General features: G+C 37.5%; 1 long non-coding RNA gene across 2 annotated transcripts in view; it reads right to left on the minus strand.

Annotated features, from left to right (window-relative positions):
- Positions 1-18724, minus strand: part of LOC122815960 — a 161148-nt gene that overhangs the window by 123951 nt on the left and 18473 nt on the right. Inside the window, exon 1 of one of the 2 annotated variants that reach the window (XR_006367020.1) lies at positions 16157-16358. The exons of the other annotated variant lie outside the window; for it this stretch is intronic. This is a non-coding gene — a long non-coding RNA (uncharacterized LOC122815960). Of the gene's footprint in view, positions 1-16156; positions 16359-18724 lie in introns of those variants that run through there. 2 annotated transcript variants of the gene reach the window in all.

An 18724-nucleotide genomic window follows, 5' to 3' on the forward strand; every position in this document is an offset into this window, starting at 1 on the left:
CATGTCATATGTAATTGCCTTGCATTTTCTGTACAATAAAGCCTTGTATTGTCTGCACAATATGCTTATATCTTTTTGCATTTTAAATAAGTTGTGGCTAAAAAGGGGTCCCAGTGGTCCAGTAAATCCAACAGGCATAAAAAAGTAGACTGACATTTAAACTTCAGACAGGGGTATTTCTATGGCTGATTTTTTTTTTTTTTTTTGAGAAATACTGCTAACTGAAGACCTCTCTATACCCCAATAACCAAGTGGTGACAAAAGACTGCTGCAGAAAAGTTCTCATACAGCGCCTGCTGAGGGCTGATAAATCTGTCTCATGTTGTATTCAGTGCTTCAGTTAGGCTGATACTAAACATGAGGAAGTGTATGTGCGTGTGCATGCATGTGTGTGTGTGTGTGTGTGTGTGTGTGTGTGTGTGTGTGTGTGTGTGTGTGTGTGTGTGTGTGTGTGTGTGTGTGTGTGTGTGTGTGTGTGTGTGTGTGTGTGTGTGTGTGTGTAAATTTGGGGTCCCACTATTTTAAATGGTTTTGCTTTTAGTATTCACTTGTAACAGCATGGTGATAGCACTACATATAACATGTCTAAATTATACCACTCAGTGACTGAAACTAGACAGACATGACTGTCTTTATTAGCACATATCTGCATATAAGTAGATAATACTCAGTTTAACGTGTGTTGCAAATGCTGTCAAAAACTTAGCCTTTCTTTCCCATGGATTTGTGAGCTTACAGAAAGTTATATGTATAACTGATCAGTAAATGTATTTATCAGTTAAAAAAGGAATGACTACAGACCCAGAAACTTAAATGAATATGGTAATTAAAAGTTAGTTTGTAACAAATGCAGATAGATAATTCTGACCATCTATAACTGTCCTAAATTATTTTAATTTAATTTTTATTTATTTATTTATGTATTTATTTTTAGACACTACATCCCAACCAGATAGTAGGACAGGCTTACAGATCTAGTAAAACACAATACTTAAAAGTAAAAACTGGTCCACCTCTGTAGTATAGCGAGATACAAACCTGACTATGACCCAGATGACACAGGTTTGAGTAGAGCCTTAGGATCTGGAGAAACTTGGTACAGGCAGGTGAGAGTGAGTGGTCAGTGCTGACTAGCCCATCCTGGGGCAAAGGAATGGTGTTTGTGGTTGTTGGCTGCATGGTGCCAGTAATGCAGGGCAGGTCAGGGACATGGGTTTGATGCTACTAAGCTGGTGATGGTAGTCCTCAATGAGTATGCTGGTGGGAGTCTGCACATGTTAGGGGGGAGCACAGCACACCCTCGTGATGCAAGTGCTCATGTCACCTACCTTGGCAACAGAAACAAATGCCTCATGGCCTGCATCTGGGAAGATAAGTTTGCCAGGGTAGAGGGGAGATGCCATGTTCTTTGCTGGCCTGGCAACAACAATAGTCTGCTCCATAAACATAGATGAACTTATATGGGGAGGGTTGATGTCTGACCTTGGGCCATACAGACCAGGGCTGTCCTCATCCTGTTGAGAATCACATATGTGGTAGATACAGGAGGGCACAAAACTTCTGTGGTGGCCTGGATGATGGCCCTTCCAGTCTGCTCTCTCTTTTGGTACATGCAAGATCATCGGCATCAAGGGGATGAGTGACCTCAAGGCTGATAGGTGGGGACAGGACAATAATCAGTAGGCATGGAAGGAAAAAGCAATTAAAAAAAGTAAGAGCTAATTTTTTATGAACTGGTGTCAAAACATCAGGTATGGCATGCTCTGAATTCATATACTTTCAAAAGCATTCATATATATGAGAATATATTTCTATTATATCCATGCCCAGGTTAAATGGTTTGATGTTCTCCTCTAAAGACAGACGTTTGTCTTAAGTGTAATTTTATTTCATGATGCATCTGTGTAGCCTGTCCACCGAAAATACACAATAGAAGTATTTACAAAAATAGGATTAGTTTGTGATGTCCAGCTTTATTCATATTTGTATTGAATATAATAGAACAAAAGTAATCATGATATTCTAAGTGATTTTGCAATTTCTGCATAAAGAAGTGCAAACTGAATAAATATGTTGTGTTTCCATGCATAAAGCAATATAAATACCTGCATTGCTTTCAGCATTTTAGCATTATAGTCAACAGACAGGCACATTACATTAACTTGTAGGATAATCGTTTGTCCCAAAGAGTAACAAATTTATTCAGAGAAACACAGCAATGAATTTTGCATACACATGCTACTAAAAACATTTTATTAAAGGTGTTATTATTTCCACATAATTAACAACAAATTTGCCAGTTTTCTCTGCTAATCCAGTAAATCTGATGTTTGCTTTTTCTTGGGTGTTGGTCCATTTCAATGTGAAAATGTATAGACACGACAGACGTTACATTTATAGTCTCACTAAAACCGAAATGGACGATTCTTATATATGATGCTAGGACAATGTGCATGTTAAAGCGTACCTCTCAAGTGTCCAGATTTTTACAGAATGTCCAGATTTTTGCCTCATATTTTTGGTCTCCTGCTCATAAAATTTTGTGGGTTTTTTCCAATAAAATATTTAAGGATTTAAGTCACTCGATAATGGCATACATTTGGGTTTCAATCTTCATAGGCTTCAGAAAATGTGTACTACTTTAAATGTATTATTCGAGCAAAATTCTAAAGTTTATATAAGATTAATATTTAAAATCCGTCCCTGAATATGGTCATTTGAACCTCTATTATTTATGGCTTTTGTTCTGATTTCTTGCAATATGAGATCAAGAGGTATGCTCTTTCAAAAACAGAAAAAAATTGTTGTAACCAAGAAGAGATATAAATGACCTTGCGTGGTAAACTTTATCAATATATTTCATTAAGTGGACAGATTTTACATTGTCTCTTTGATAATGTACAACTTATACTTTCCCAAAATGTTCTCACCGTAAGTTTTTAAACACGTTTCTGTTCACATTCCTAGTGGAAGCAAAAAGAGTTATGAAATATTTGGTATTTAGTTTTGATGCTAATTAGATGTTCTGATTTTTGGGTCGACGTTTCTACTTTTCAGTGGCCGTTGTGCCTATTTTCAGTGCATGTAGTTTGAGCGGTATGGTCAGACAAATAAATTAATAAATGAATACATTAATTAAAAATAAATAAGGAAATGCATAAAATTATCTACAGACTTTGTCCCACAAGCAAATTTTATGGGGACTAAAACTAGCTATGCAAAGAATAAAAATAAATGTGTTAGAAATAAGTATTTATTTTTGTTAGTTTGTTTGTTTGTTTAATGCTGTAAAAATGAATTAACTCATTTAGCGGTGTACTTGTTTTCTCCTGTAATACCATTCCTATGTGCTTTTTGTCATGGTCACCTTTTGTAGATGCGCAACACTTAGTCCTGAGACCAGCTCCTATCACTTAGAATAAAGACAGTACAGATTGAAGTACTAACACCTCTAGATTTGTTGCTTCAATTTAATAAAATAAACCTTTGGTGTTGGAAGTAGTTTTTTTAAGCGTCCCTCCAGCTTTGCAGATAAAAAGCAATGTTTGACTGTACAGCATGTTTGGGTTAAACACAGCAACGTCAAGATGTCTTTGCATTTAGTTGTCAGGTTGCCAGTTGTGTTGTCTATCCATTCCTGAAAGGTTATTAAACTGCCAAACCAGCAAGTTCATCTGACGTCTTAATTCACAACTTCTGCAAACAGAATGTTGACTGACTCAGTGTCTCTCTTTTTTTGAGGGGGGGGTGTACTGTTTAAGTGTTTGTAAAATGTTTATTCCGATAATAATGGGTTAAGAATGTGGTCAGGTGCTCTCAAACTGCGCACTTGAGTATATTCCTCACACCTCTCGCATGCCCAGACTTTCTCAGAAAGTCCATATTTTCGCTTCGTACTTTTGGTTTGTTAGCGGTGGTGGTGCTGTGGTAGCGTTGTCGACAGTAAGACGCTGTCCCGTTCGATTCTCAACTAGAGCGTCTTCTGTGTGGAGACATGCGTGAATGGGAGTACCTTCGTTGAAGGTTGTGCATCAGGACTGGTAACGCGGCACGTAAAAAATCTACTGCCAATCATTAGCGGACCGGAGCTCCGCTGTGGCGACCCCTAACCGAGAAAAGCCGAAAGACCCAACAACTCATAAAATCTGAACTTTTTTTGTCGACGTACATCTGGGTTTCAGACGTCTTGTCTTTCAGAAAATGCATACTAACAGATCATGTTATTCTAGCAACTTTCTAAACTAATAAGAGGAATATTTAAAATCTGTCCCTGATTTGGGGGCTTTATTCCCCCATTATTTTTGGCTTTGTCCAGATTTTTTTTTTTTTTTTTTTTGCTAAGAGGTTGAAAAGTTTGATATTCCTTTTTTGATTATGTCAACAAAATTTAAAGCAATTTACACAGAACAGGAATATTACTCACGAAACAGTCTTCATATACTTTTAGGACTTTTAGGTAAGTAAATGAAAACAAGCACTTCTTAGGTACATTGGACAGCATATGAAGAGAAGTGTACACTTTATGAGAGCCAACAATGTGAGGTTTGAGTACAAAATGGAAATCTCTGGTTACTCCCCGAAAAGGATAATATCGCGTCTAATGAAATGTCAGGTTGCTAGCACAGGCATTTTCCTGTTGATGGAAATCTGCAGATATGTGCCATAATAGCACACCCCAAAAGAATATTTGTGGGTCACTAGAAGGCAGTACAAGACATAAGCATATGCCTTTGTTTTTGTCTTCTGCAGAATTATTGCCCCACAGCAGCCATGAAAAGTATCAATATGCTGCCCGAAGCTACACCACAGAATGTAGCAATAATTCACTGCCCTGATGCCTACTCACTGATGAAATGCAAAGGTAAAGCTTACAACACCTGGAACCTGCTTGCGAAAATAAAAGATAGACAATCCACGCTAGAAGTTAATACGTACTAAACAAAAAGCCTCACTGCAAATGAAGGAAATGTTCGGGACACTTTTCACAACACGAAAATACCCGAGCTGCTAAAAAGCTCTAACATTATAAAAACGTATGTACTTTACTGCACTCGATAGATCAAAAGATAAAAATTGTAAACGAGGGTTTACTGTCTCTCTTTCTCTCTCTCTGTCAGATGTGATACAGTATGGTATATGGCGTACGTTAAACTTCAAAACAGCATTTTGGGTTTCATTGTACTGTATTTTCTACAAACTGCCCCCCCCCCCCCCCCCGCCAGATGGGGTTCTTCCTAGAATACCCTTAAAATACAATAAAGCTACTGGCATTGAAATAAATCACGACTGTTGGATTTGATGTGGTATTTTAGTATGCAACGTGCACAAACAGTACTGCAGTACTCAATACATAATCACCCCCCCCCCCCCACACACACACACACACTTTCCCCCCAAGCTGAAAATACTAAAGGGAGGAGTTACCATCTGGAGCGCCTTGGGTAAGACCTTTTGCTCTGAGCATCATTGATTTATTATATCCCTGAAATGGTGCTTTAAGTGATGTGAGACGCCCAAATGGCTTTAAGTGCTGCATTTTGCTTCCCATTTCCTGCAGAAATCAATATTTTTTTTAGCGGACCACTGCTGGAAAAAATGATGGAGCAACGCAACAATTCCTTAATTCCTTCAAAGTTCGAAAGCTCATTGATTTCCACAGGGGCAAGAATTCACTATGAGAAGCAGTATTGAAATCCACCTTACTAATACCGCTGTATGTATAGCACCAGATAGCAACAACCCTTGCTATAATCGCCACCAATACAAGTAACTAGACATTAAATGCCACTTTGTCTCTTCAGGAAGTGCTTCAGGCACAACTGACATTGTAATTAATTGTTAATAAAGTTTCCTTGCTTTCTGCAAAAATTCAATCTCTTTCTCAACCTTATAAAAGTACACACAATGCTCATTAAATGCTAATGTCAGCTACATATGATATCACTGTTACCATTACCAGACCGATTACGCTTACTGGACCTAGATTATTTCCAGAAATACCAAGCCATTAAAATTATGTCTATCTACGTACCAGGGTGTAATTGTTCATTCTATGTAGTTGGGAATATGATTGAAATAGTCCTCTCGAAATGTTTTAAATTTCAAATGTTATTACTTTTTTATCCTTTGTTGACTGGGTTAGTCACATTGGGTTAGCACCTCTTTTCAGGGGTTACCCGGGGTGGCATTTATACTACTAAGGAGAATTTGGACAGGACACCAGGGGAATTTACCTACTCTTTTTTGTAGGTGCTGTGGGATCTTATCCATACACCTGAACTACCACTGAATCAGCTAGATGGGGCCTCGGTTTAACGTCGCATCCAAAGGAAATTGCACGATCAGTACGTAGTCCATATACCATTTATGGACAATATCCGACAACAATCTCTTATAATAATGTAACAAAAGTTACTTAGCTGACCCTAGTCAATTTCATTAATGCTAATCTCATTAAAAACTTGTCTCTATCCGGCCATAATAACTTGGAAAGCATAGATCATGTCTCTCAACCTCTCAGCGAAAGAAATCTGGACATAGACAGAAATAATGCAGGGACAAAGGCCAAAAATAGGGACAGATTTAAAATATTGCTCCTATAAACCTAGAAAGTTGCTAGAATAACGGATTTTGAATCATTATCTGTTTGCTGAAGGATATGAAGTCTGAAACTCAAATGTATGTCATTATTTAGTATTATTTAATTACTTCAATCAGAAACAATTTGCCAGAAAAACACAAATTTTATAAGAACCAGACCAAAAATATGAGGCAAAACTCTGGACATTCTGCGATGCAAAATCTGGACAGTTGAGAGGTATTCCTAGTCTCTCTACCTGTTTAAAATGTCTGGTAGCACTGTCGATTAGTCATATTGTGCCTATATTTGCACTGTTTTGTTATTTTGCATATTATGCATCTTTGCCACATGCTCACGTTGTAGCTTAAAAGCGTTTTTGAAGCTGCCCTTAAGAAATACAACTAAATAACACTTATGCATAATATGCGCGTGTGCGTCCACGTGTCCGTGCGTGCGCTGAGCACAATAAGGACTTACAAAACGAAATAAGGACGTTTGCTTCCAGTTACTGAAAACTTAAAGTGCAGCCAGTAATCTCTCATATCGGCGCAGTCTCTTCGTGTCTCCAGTCAAACAATTTCAGCGAATGTTGTTAGTTTGCTGCATGCCCCATCGTCAGTCCACCCTTGATACCTCTCAACCTTTTAGTACAAGAAATTTAGAAAAAGTCAAAAATAATGGAAGGGGGGGGGGCAAAGAATAGAAGCGTATTTTATTTATTGCTCTGATAAAGTTAGAAAGCTGCTATTAAGACTGAAACTCAAACGTTTGTCTTTATTTAACGGTTAATGTCCCCACTGATTTACCAGAAACCCATAGATTTTTCGAGTAACAGGCCAAAAATATAAAATTGGCCATTCTGCGAAAATCTGGACAACTGGGAGCTGAGCAGTTAAAGAGAGAGAGAGAGAGACCATCACTTTACAGTTCTCGTTATGATGAAGTGTGTTGATTTTCTCCCGTTTTATTGTCAGGTATGGCAAGTTGATTTTTTAATAATGTTAACTCTCGGTTGTTCCTCATTTTTCTCCTAGAATTGGTGGTTTGCTGGCAAATCGTTGATAATTTCTATAAGAGTGTTCTAGATGGGCTTGCCCAGTCCATGTAAAAACAATTTGTTTTATGTCTGTTTTGTCGTTTTGTGACCTCCCAAGGTTTTATATTTGGGGTGGAATAATTACGTGCAGATTAAAGGAGATGAAATTATTGACAGTGGACCCCAAAAGACTGAATATTTGGAATACTGAAAAACTTAGCTTGACAGTGTGAAAATGCAAGCAATATGTTTAACAGGCACACATTAAAAATCAAAATCAACTTCAAGGAAATGGTCGATGTCTGCAAAAGGCTATGAATATTTTCAGGTATGTGTCTCCCGTCTCGGGTACAACAGTTAGGGATCAAATCGTACCTGAAAGCAAATAATGGGAGTAATACTACACTCACCCCACTTTCTACAGCTGAAACATATACAGATCTGTCTCCAACCGACAGTTTTCTTTATTAGTAGTTACACATTTACCTATATACCTGTTGTAATCAGTTGCAGTGCAATAATAGTTTCCTCTATGCTGTACGTGGCATCTGATCTACCTTAACTAGAAATGTTATCTGTGTACAGTAAGTAAGAGGAATTAGGCTAATGGTTGGAAGTCCAACTTCTTGATTTAAAAGGTGATATTTTACCATTGCTCTTGTGATAAATCAGCTGAATAAACAAATACACCTTTCAATACCATGAAAAGAAAACTTTAGAAACGTCTAACACCCAGTAAGTAATACAAGCGTACTCTCAAGTATCCCACATTTTGTCTCATAATTTTGACCAATCCCTAGTCAAACGTTCGTATTGAATCATCGAGGAGTACAGTTAGTTAATCATGTCAAACGTTAAGAGTTTCATGCTTATTTTCCAGGAAATGTGTGTCGATGCCATCTTTTTGAGTTAGCTAATATTTTGGGGCTTTGCCACCTATTGTTTTGGTTTTGTCCACGACTATTGAGCAGAAATTGTCAGTTAAGTTACAGGCTGAAATATTTCTGATAAAAAGATGTGAGTATGGGTGGTGTAAGAGATTACTGCCATGATGTCCAGACTTGAACTGCCAAAGGGAAATGCTGATAAAAAAAATTCCCAAAAGCTACTTGCTGAATGCCGTTTGACATTCCTTCGACCTGTCTGTCACACACACACACACACGCACGCACGCACGCCCGCACACACCTCGTATGAATCTCTGAAGCACAGCTCCTCCCGAATAGGTCCCACCTTGCCTAGCGGAACTGCCCGGGGATTCTGCCCCGTGAAAAAAAAAAAATAAGCACATAGCTCTTAATTTTCAACATCCAAAACAAGAAGTGCTACCTCTCATTATGTTCAGCAAAGGGCAAATGTGCAACACTTGCTACCTGCTTCTGCAAGGAAGCTCACAGCATGGTTACAATGTATCACTTCACGCTTGCAAAAAGTTATTTTTGATGCCCTAATATGATTCGGTGTTGTTTATCATGACTATTTATTAAAATTCTTAACAATGAATGCGTGACGGACCCTCTCAAAGTGGAATAGCGCAGGGCACAGATTTTTGAAGGAGTTTCAAAATGAAGAATGCTCTTGCTGGTGAAAGGGGTACAGTTAAGAGGTGTCTGCACAGCCACGCACATTTAGTGCCGAAAAAATGAGTAAAGTCTGGGGTGAGCGCACATCTTAGCATAGCTGCCAGCTTGTTTACTCAAGAGTCCAGGACAATGTAAAAAAATGGGTGTCAAATGCCTCAGCTCATGGACATTTTTTAGATATTTCTCTAATCCGCTTAAAAAAGTTAACATAACAAGCTTTGCATCAACGTCTATTTCGTTTTACAAAAATACGGAACTAATGAATGGTATTACTTACTGATTTCAATCCTCAGTAATTTACTACTACTACTAATAATAATAATAAGGCAGGGCAAACATATGAGGCGAAATCGGGGGCGTCTTGAAAAGTTAGGGGTAGTTGAAAGGTTTGCTGCTGGGCGCACCTGAGGTGACTTCTTCATATTTTTAAGTATTCACCCTTGGTCATAGAGTGTATTTGCTGGTGCATTCCTTCCTAAGCCTCTTCGTTTTTGTAACAAGGCAAGCTTTGTGTGGACTGTATCAATACAAAAAGAGAGACAAAATCGTTTCAGATTATTGGAATCCTTCTTGGACTAAAATGCTGTCAAATGAGATTTTCGGCCAATATCCTGTTAGAGTAGACACATAAGAAATGCTTACAACTTCTGAAAAGTTGGACATTTAAATAAACCTGTATTTATCACAATAATAAGCACCTCATCTCGGTGTTGTTTTTTTTTATCGCGGGACTGTCGGATTTATGTCTTTTTTAGCTCTCTCCTCAACCTTAGTCTCTCATGATGCCACAAAAGGGCTGTAATTTATTCTACAGAATCATTTAAAATGCTTGGAAGATGTATATAAGGCCACTAGAACAGTGATCTACAGACGACACTGTTATGCTTTGTAAATATTTTCAAGCAAAATATTTTAATAGACATATAAACTGATACATGAGACAGTGTTTACTGCAACTATTCAGAGGATTTATTGTCTCAGTAGGCCAGAATATCAAAAACTTACACCGTAGCCCAACTACACATAACATTTCCAAACATGTCCTTATATCCTGTAAGACATATGCAGCATACAATAAAAAGTACCACATATAGCAGTAAGTAACCAAATGATTACTCACCACCCAACCTTCATACGCTCATTGTACATTTCCAAAAACAAGAATGAATGAATGAATGAATAAATAAATAAACTGGACTTTAATAAGTTCTGTAAAAAACTGACTCTCCCATCAAAACGGATAAAGGCTCAGTGTAAGACCACTTTATTACTATTAGGTATTCAAAAGTAATTTATCTTCGTTAGGTATTTAATCCAGTGTGATAAAGAGTCGTGCTTAGGTCTTTAATAAAGTAGCAATACACAATTAAAATGTCATGTTTTACCTTACGTACTTAGGAATAAGATCACGTCTGCATCTTAACACCCAGACTCAGTGGGCATAGGAAGTCAAAGGTTGGTAACTGACAACTCGGTAAATATTCAGAACCAAATTAACGTCTGAAAGTTACGGTACATCACTGAAGTGGGTTATATTGAGATAATGCCCACCTGAGGTTACTTTCAGAAGGAAGTAGAAAGTGTGATAACCACACACACACACACACACACACACACACACACACACACACACACACACACACACACACACTACTTTAATGAAATGAACGCATTTTACAATGTACATGGATAACAGACGGATGTGCCCATTTGAATGGCAGCATGCTTTTTTCGGATTACTTTCTTAATTAATTAGAATAAATAGAAGTCGTGACTGTATAACTTACTGTGTGTATTAGCATATACTGTTATATACATGATTTCATTTAAACCATAATGAGATGTCTACTTTTTCAAAATCTGTCTCTTAATTTCTGGAAATTTTGTTGCATGTTTACTGAAAGATATTTGTCACCAAGTACTCCATGGGTTATCAAATCAGGTATTGGTGTGAGTCATACCTTTCAATCTCTTAGAACAAGAAATCTGGACAAAACCAAAAATAATGGCGATACAAACGCCCAAGAATAGGGACAATTTTTAAATATTGCTCTTATAAATATAGAAAATTTACTGGGATGACGAGTTTTGTATTACTATGAATTCCCTGAATAATTAAACTCAAATGTCTGTCTTTATTTAGTGATTTCATTTCTCAATGATTTGCCATAAAACCATATATTTTATGAGGAAAAGACCAAAAATATGAGGCAAGAATCTGGACATTTAAGAGGTATGACATGATTAACTATGAAGCCGCAGATGGTCAGTTGAAAATAAGATTGGCTATTCATTGGCCACTTTTGATGTCATAATCGGTAAAGGATTGTGACACTGTGACAGCTAGTGAGGAAGGAAATTAATGCATCTGAATATAATATTGCGTGTAGTGTGCCTGTACCTGCCAAAGTATTACATCAGGTAAGTTCAGGAAGCACACACACACACACACACACACACACACACACATATATATATATATATATATATATATATATATATGGATTCATATTGTATTCGAGATCACTACTAACAACTAAGGCCCCGACAGTAATGTGGAAGGTCAAATGCAATAAATACGGTCTGCTCTTTTGTTTAATAATGTTGCAACCACATAAAATTACAGTTAATTTTAAATGTAAAAGACAAATACTACTGATTCAGTTAAGGATAAAACCTGAGATGGTGTATCTGCTTGCTAATATTCCCACACATGAATCCTTTGTACTGCATAAATACAGGTTATAGTGGATGTTTGTAAATTGTGGTGGAAATGTCATAAAATCTAAAGTTAACAACATACTGTACCAGACACACACACAGATATTAACTTCTGTGACAGCATAGGTATGCACATACCAGTGATAGACACAACTCAAAATTACGAAAACTTAATTCATTTCAGTGTGAACATCCTTTTAACATCAAATAAACCCAGTTAGTAATATCCCTTGCCACTTCTAATGTATAGAACCTGCCCACACCCAAGGTGGGCCGTATCTCACACCTATCCTTTGTAGCACTCTTCAAAATTGCTTGCAGGTGCTAATTCTCTGCTTGTTCTTTTTCTGACTAGCCCTACCAGATCCTGCCTGCCATCTTTCCCAGTTTTCTTCTAGCCTACTCACTATCTCGATATATTTTTGCCCTATTCCTTCCATTATCTCACCCCTTCCTCCAACCTAGCCTTCCATTCTCTCCCTCTTAAAATTATATCGCCATCGATGCTAGACTCATTTAAGAGACATACTGCTAGCATCTATTTGGTTTCATTCAGATGACCTTGTAGAAAGCATTTTTATTGTCTTGAAGTATTAAACAAAATGTTCGTACTGAAAATTTCCAGTTAGCACATAATATAGACAATGCTGGAGACGGCGGTCTCTATTCATACACAACTAATCCATCATGTAATTCAGTAAAACTTCAAACTATTTAAGCCAAAGTCCAGAAAATATACACTTTGGTACGATTTCCATAATAACAATGTAATAGTTTATCACCATAACCTATGAACCATACCATATTGTTTATGCGTCTGAAATGGCTCAGTAGTAAACAGCTGGAAGTATCACTCACAAAATTCTATTTATTTGAGAACCTGTATGGAAAGATAGTTTACGAAATGCAAAGCAAACTGTTCCACAGAACCCAACACAACTTGGTAATCTAATATTTCATTTCTAAGGAAAATATAGGCACTTAAAAACATACTACACTCTAGGGCTTTCTGTATAAGATGCTGTCTTCCTGTGTTCACCTAACCCACACAGATGTCATCAGACCAAATGATTTACATGCCAGTAACTCCAGCAAGAAAAACAAGTGGCACACTCAGCGTATTTGTGGCTCCTCCCACCATATGAACTGATTCTGCTCTGCACTCTTCTTCAGTGTTATTCTTTACCAAAATGTGGATATGTGGGACTGCTAGGAAGGAGGCTCCATGTACCAATGGATGTGAATATATGCGTGTGTTGGAGGGGGGGGGGTAGGTTACAGCTCAACTGTCTGTTCGGCTCATATTTTTGGTCCGTTCCTCATAAAATGTGTGGTTTTCTGACAAATGATTGAGGATTGAAGTCACTAAATAATGACAGATATTTGAGTTTCGGACTTCATATCTCTTTGAAAGTGCATATCAACCTAACAATCTTTATTCTAGCAACTTTCTAAGTTTATTAGAGCAATATTTAAAACGTGCCTCAATTTGTGGGTCCTTTTCCCGCCATTACGCTTGGCTTTGTCCACATTTTTTGTGCTAAGTGGTTGGGATGTATGATAGGTATATGACTATCACTTGGCGTCACATGTAAGCTGTAGCATACTTCACCAGCAAAGTAATCAGGTTGTAGATTTATACCAGCTGTGGTGGACTGAACAAATGCACTGCTGTATGTTCTACGTTTGTTGTTTGCATAATGCAATCGATTGATATCTGCTTGCACAAGCATTAGTCCATACATATATTCATTCCATATAGAACTTTAGAGTTTAATGAGACAACATGAAATGCAGTCTTATAAATGAAAATTCATTGTCCCTGTTCTAAGAAAAATTTTTTTTTTTACAATTTCACCACCAAGTTAGAAGCGTTTATTTAACAACGAACGTATTGTGATTAAAATAGTGTATAGTTACTCTAAGGGATCTTTGGGGAAAAAAAACTTTTAACGGGCGATTTGATTGATACTGATGCTGTAAATGAGTCTGTTGAAAGTATGAAGACTCTATAAAGTAGTCAATCCTATCAGCGGTGCCGATAGGGTTGCCACCTTTCCCACTTTGCGAGGGACAGTCCCTCTTTGGGCAGTTGTGTCCTGCAAAAAAAATTGAAAAAATGGCAAATGTTCTGAGATTTTAGGACAAAAATATTTCCTATATTTTATGTTACAATCGCATAAAACAGTTATTCTGTATCTGAAAGGTCGAAACTCTGAATCTCAAATGTTTGTCATTATTTTCTGATTTCACTCCTCAAAAATTTACTTAATACAATGTGTTTTTAATTATTGTTCTTTGATTTCAATATTTCATGTTGATCTTTATGAATTTGTATATTATTTAATAAACATGTGGATTAATCCTCAAAAATGTGCCAGTGATTTGCCAGAAAATGGCAAAAAAATAAATAAATAAGAGGCAAAAATCCGGACATTCTGCGAAAATCTGTACTGTTGAGCGGTATGAATGAGGCACGTTTAATTTTGTATTTCATATACTGGAGAGTATAATAACAACGACTAACAAATACATCGGCTCTTGCGAAGGTTTTGCTGTTCCTGTTCTGCAGTGTTATCCTCCCACCCCCTTGACATTGTACAGATCTCCAACAAAACTGCACATTTTAGGCGCGCAATTTTTGAACTTAGGCTTTCACTGTCACTGATAGGTTCCAATGTTATTTTATCGCAAAAATAGCAAAATTTCACACCTAACTAACATTTCAGATTCAACATAAGTATTAAGGAAAAAGTATTTTATTAAACACTTCACTGCAGGTGTCGTCTTCATAAAACCACTGCCGGCCCTTAAAGGCCTTGCTCATGTAACTGCCCTGGAGATAAAGGAGTCCAGTTATCACTGCCCCCCTCCCCCCAGCCTGAACTTGATCTTAGTACAGCAGCAAGCAGAGCAAGTTATTTTCTAGTCTGTAACGACGAATACGTTTGTCTGTGTGCAGGAATTTCAATGTACTTGCGGATGTGAGAAAAATTTAGAGCAACAATAAAAGCTCAACTTTTTTTCTACTTAGTTGGAGCATCATATTCATTCATTGGTTCCATTCATGCGTCTGACCGCTGTTGCATGCTCACATCAACATTACCTCAAAACAAGTGGTAGCATGAACGTGTTTTAATTACTTTTTGGAACACTTCAAGAAAAGAAATATTAACATCATTGTACCAATATGACATCCATATCACATTCTTTGCAACAAAATGGCCCTGGTGCACATGCATAATATTTACGAGTATTTCTGTTTTTGCTGTAACACACACACACACACACACACACACACACAGGAACGTTACCATACCTGCTACTGTTTCAGAAAAAAAAATGTCAAACCACTGGTCTACACAATTCAGAGCAACTTAGCATCCTTGCAAACAGCAAAAAAATAAATAAAAAGAGTAAATATTGCTATGAGGCCTTAACAATCATTGCAAGGCATATTTGAATTATATTATCTTTACGGACACGACGCTGTTTCGTAGAACTTGATCAAGACCTCTATGCACTAATTCATTTAAATAATTTATATGTAGGTATTTTAGATACAATCTCCTAGAGCAACAATTTTAGTTCCTTAGTCGTATCTTTTTCACTTTAGTTTTTAAGGACTGGTTCCATTTCTGATAAGTAAAACATGCAAAACCCACGTATGTTTCAGCAATTCTGCCTTCACAACAAATCAGTAAATAACCAGAGAGTAAGATTTACCAGAAATTATCCTTAATTCAGCCAGTCCATTCAGCGTCCAGTAAATAGAATTTTCAGAATCTCTCCATGAATCTAAATAGTGATCGGGCGACTTAAAAAATGGTATTGTGATTTCTTTTTTCAGTATTGCTGGAATGAAAGACTAGCACACCTTATATAACTTATATAATGCTGCTTTGCTGCAGACAGCTCTGTGTGTGTGTGTGTGTGTGTGTATATATATATATATATATATATATATATATATATATATATATATATATATATATATATATATATATCGTGCAGGGGTGCATAACTATATACTGTTTTTAGATGGCGGGGTGCTGGTTGATTGTTTTTTGAAAAAAGATTATGGGGCGCCATTTTTACAGTCACGTTTTTATTAGTCATCATATAACTATTTGTTTAATTTGATTACACTTGGTGAAACAAATCATTCTCATTAGAAATGACTTACTCTATAAGAAGAAATGCACAAAAAGCACCACCAAAAATAATAAGACTGACCTGACTGAGGGAGAGAAGTTGCTCTCAAATGGCTGCCGGGGCCAGGATTGCACTCCGTGAACTAGTTCCGCATGCTTCTCTGCCAAGAGTGAAAACTAGCAAGGAGGGTCTTGCAAGAAACATTACTCATCTCCTTGCAGTTCTGCTCATTTGTATTCACAACTGACTGCAGAACACTGCTTAGCTTTATGCATACCTGTAATTCAAAGGTTACCTCCACCCTACTAAAACCCATCAATGGAATAAAGACAGACTCAAATGAGAGAAGAAGAAGAAAAAAAAATGTGGTGGGGGGGGGGGGGGATGAAAGACGGAGAAAAAAAAACACGATTAACTTCCTGGGTATCGGATGACAGTTTTGCCCACTGGCTGTCTTTCCTTTTATACATAATACCTGACGGAGGTGAAGTAGACAGGCTGTTGCTATGTCTGTGTCTTCTCTGGACGACTCACAGAGACGTTCTCGGTCTCTTTTTTTCCATCATCGGTCTCACCTTCTTTTGTAAAATTGTCTTTCTTCTCTGGATCCAAGAGATCTTCTTCCTCGGACTGCTGCATAGCAGGATTTTGCCAAACTGGAAAGATAATTAGTTTTGTAAGCGTCTTACCCTCCGCAGACAGGGAATAATCCCCCTCCCCATCTGTAATATCACTGGTTTAGGTGATGGAAGGTGGGGCTGGTTGACTGATTGGAGGCCGGTTCACCTTGAGAACGCCCAGCCAATCCCAGCAAGTAGCCCTGCTGTACTGCTTGCTGCATTATCCACCCCTCAGTCTGCAACAGTTTGCAGAAGATATTTGTGTGTGTGTGTGTGTGTGTGTGTGTGTGTGTGTGTGTGTGTGTGTGTGTGTGTTAGGGGTGGGGGATGTCGCAATGCAACAGAGGACCACTCATTCCCTGATGTAATTCTGAAAAGCTCTTTCCCCTTTATCCTTCCTGATCCCGTTTCCGACATATTTGATACTGAATAAATGACCAGATGAATTAGTTTTATTTGTTTTATTCCTTTTCTTTTTTTTTCAGCTAAGCTTAAACCGTTGACCAGAAAGTTGCTTGAGGTTACAACAGTAGATTGGCATTATGTAGGTCAAACTTCATATCGGTTTTCTCTTTTTATTATTTCTTTGTTTGCTTTTATTAACCGGGGCCTTTTTCAGACTCAGCCTAGGGACACTGTCTGGTTAAGTGATTATTTTTCAGCCAGATGACAGACAAATCGTGGCTGTACATTTCTCCTTGCATGCAAAGCTGTAACTGTTGCTTTTCTGCGGGTAACCCATACCGCTCAACTGTCCAGATTTCTGCAGAATGTCCAAAATTTTGATTTTCATATTTTTGGTCTGCTTCTTATAAAATTTGTGTTTTTCTGGCAAATCTCTGGGATGATCTGAGGAATGAAGTCACTAAACAATGACATACATTTGCCTTTCAGACTTCATGTTCTTCAGAAAAAACCCATGTTAGCTAAAATCCTGTTATTCTAGCAACTTTCTAAGTTTATATGAGCAATATTTAAAATTTGACCCTATTGCTTTGCCTTTGTTCCACCATTATTTCAGGCGTTGTCCAGGTTTCTTGCTCTAAGAGGTATAGATAAACCGTTTAAATACATTAACTGCTTCCCAGTTGCAATAGTGTTTCTTCTCTCCACATAAGCTATGTTTCATTTTTATTATCACTTTCATACATAAACACACACACATTCATACAGACATACAGGTCTCCACTTCATAGTATACGTGATCAGCTCTGAAATTTACAGTAAATAACAAGACAGTTGATTTTTGGAAGTTGCAAAAAATAAAAAAAAGACTCCCGTCACTTGTATTAGGTTTGATAGAGTCAGAGGTCTTTGCTTGGCACTACATATAGTCTGTTATACAGCAACCCGAAACCAATGGGATAAAACAATGAAAATCAAAAGATGTGGTCATTATGTTATTTTTCTTCTGTCTTCCACAGTATTGACATGGGATCTGCACCCGGGTAGCAGTATTACAAAATTCTAAATAATTAATTTTCTACTGGCTTAACCCAAGTATTCATGAGTGCTTATCACTCCATCAGTTCCGTCCCCTCGTGATGTATGTTTTATACCCACGCAGAGATGTTCAGTGAAACCATCCGGTTCAAGTACTGTGTTTTGAAACTGACATTCTCTGTTTCAAGACTGACAAAAGTTAAAAAAAAACGAATATTTTAGTATATGCACAGCATAGATTAGGGAAAGCTGTACATATTCAATATTCAGTCTATAATGTTCAAAATAGTTGCCAGCTACAGTCTTTCTTTAAAGCCTTGAGTCGTATTGCTGTTAAATTCTAGTTAACAAGGCAATCGAAATACAAGCAGAAAAACACACAAAAATGTCCATCTTACCTGTTCTCTCTTGCAGGCGGAATATGTTTCTCACAGGTGTTCCGTGTGAAAAGACTTCCAACAAAGAGTGCTTGTCTACAAAGCAGGCTGTGTGCTCTACACGGCGGGGCACCAAGAGGATGAACTTGCTCTCCAACTTCTTTTATTACACTTTTGTGGCAGTGTTGAGCGCCCTGTGCCGCCCTTTT

Source organism: Protopterus annectens, chromosome 11.part0, assembly GCF_019279795.1.
Source record: "Protopterus annectens isolate FY-2018-M chromosome 11.part0, PAN1.0, whole genome shotgun sequence".
In the NCBI taxonomy this organism is placed as follows: domain Eukaryota; kingdom Metazoa; phylum Chordata; order Ceratodontiformes; family Protopteridae; genus Protopterus; species Protopterus annectens.